The sequence below is a fragment of the Grammomys surdaster genome, unplaced genomic scaffold (genome assembly GCF_004785775.1).
Source record: "Grammomys surdaster isolate TR1022 unplaced genomic scaffold, NIH_TR_1.0 109577, whole genome shotgun sequence".
NCBI lineage: Eukaryota > Metazoa > Chordata > Mammalia > Rodentia > Muridae > Grammomys > Grammomys surdaster.
In genome coordinates, this window is record NW_021610690.1 from 1 (window position 1) to 1,922 (window position 1,922).

The following is a 1,922-nucleotide window of genomic DNA, read 5'->3' on the forward strand; positions in this document are numbered from 1 at the left end:
CAGCCGATCGGGTCACTATTAAAACATTTTCCTCAGACCCCTGAGTTTCCCAGTGCCCTTCTTTCCTACATAAGTAGGTGCTTCCATTGAACATTTCTTTCATTTGAAGCATCAAATTCCACGTGGGTCCTTGATCTCTCGGTTCCCATTCCAGTGCTTATAATAGTCTCTCTCATAGAGTATCACACCCCATATCCCACGTTCTGACATCATCACAGCCTTGAAGTCTAGAGCCTTCCTTTCTTCTAAAGTCCACCATCCTTTTCTCTCTGATCTTAAATTTCCCAGATTTCCAAGATATCCGTGGCTTTCTTATCGGTGACCAGTGACATGTTTAACCAGAAGGATAAGCTCACCAACTAGATTGGAAGAGGATAGGATATGGGAAGTTGTAAAATTCACAAGTGTGCAGAGGGCAGTGGGGGAGTGGGGCCTGGAGGTGGGGGAACATGAGGGGATCATCAGTCCCAGGAAGGGATTGGTCAGAGGACATGGAGATCTGAAGCAGTGGAGGATGGAAGACTCTGGGTTTGCCTGGCTTTAGTCCACTCACCTGCTACATCACCTTTGGCAAAATGCTACCATTTAGAATCCTGACTCTTTTCAACTGAAACCAAAAGGTCTGTATTAGATGTCCCCTAAGGTCCCCTTCAGTCTTCAAGTCTCTACTCTTGAGTGTCCTGATGGAAGGAACTCTCTTGTCTTTTTCTGTCCCAGGATCCCCCTTCTCCCAGGATGACTTCCTGATTTCCATCCTGCCATCCCTCAAGGAAATTGACACCATGGTCTCCATTTTTACCCTAAATGGTGAGCAGGAGGATGGGAATGGTGGGGTGGTTTAGAAGAGCTGCCATTTTTCTGAGTCTCAGGGTGCCTTGTCAGAGGGAGAGTGTCTTAGGGAATCCTATTGTCACGATAAGACACTATGACCAGAAGCAACTTGGGGAAGGAAGGGTTTATTTCATTTTACAGTATATAAGTCTATAACAGAGGGAAGTTAGGGCAGGAATCGAAGCAGAAGCCATGGGCAAGTGCAACTCAACTGTTATTCCCCAGGGCTTGCCAGTCTGCTTTCTTATGGCACTCAGGACCACCAGCCCAGGGGTGGCACCCCCCACTGTGAACTGGGCCCATCAATCAATCAAGAAAATGCACTACAGGCTTGCCTACAGGCCGGTCTTGTGGGGGCATTTTCTCACTAGGAGTTCCCTTTTGCCAAATGATTATGGCTTGTGTCAAGTTGACATAAAACTATCCAGCACTGAGGGACCAAATGAGTGTTCTATCAGGACCCTGGAGTGGCAGGAAGAACCATTTCATAGCCCAGCCTTTTAACTCCAATGTCTCCTATCCCATCCAGATAATCTCACAGAAGTACAGGCCCTGGTTGAAAGGATGAGGGAGAAGAGCCAGAACATCCAGGCCCTGGTGCACAGCACTGTGGGGCAGTCCTTGCCAGTGAGTGTCCGGCACTGGGGAGAAGACCTAGGCGTAGTACAGCCAGGCCTTCTGGAACAAACTGCTCTGTTCATCTTTCTCCTCAGGCCCTGCTAAAGAAACTCTTTCCCTCGCTCATCAGCATCACATGGCCACTTCTTTTCTTCGATTACAAAGGGAGCTACGTTCAGGTAGGCGGGCATGAGAAGGCAATGTTTCCTAAGAAGGAGAGGAGTACAAAGCCCCCAGAGCCATATGGATGGGGGAAGCCTGAATATTTGTTTAGTCTTCCCCCCTCCCCAAGCTGGGTACATACTCCATTTTTCAGGTCTCTAAAGAGAGTTGCCAAGGCAACAGGGTTCGATTCTTTCTAGGAATATACAGAAAGGGCAAGACAGGCCAATGGTTACACACTCAATGTTTTTTTGGGACAGGTTCATTGTTGACATTGAAGTCATTCTCACCACCCAAAAGCTTTTAAGGCT

At 47.8% G+C, this 1,922-nt stretch overlaps 1 long non-coding RNA gene across 1 annotated transcript; it reads left to right on the forward strand.

Moving 5' to 3' along the window:
- The first annotated feature begins 6 nt into the window (after positions 1-6).
- On the forward strand, positions 7-1,660 carry LOC114635491. The gene is made up of 4 exons (XR_003713478.1): positions 7-620; positions 718-807; positions 1,361-1,458; positions 1,545-1,660. It is a non-coding gene; the product is annotated as an uncharacterized LOC114635491 (long non-coding RNA).
- The last annotated feature ends 262 nt before the right edge of the window (positions 1,661-1,922 follow it).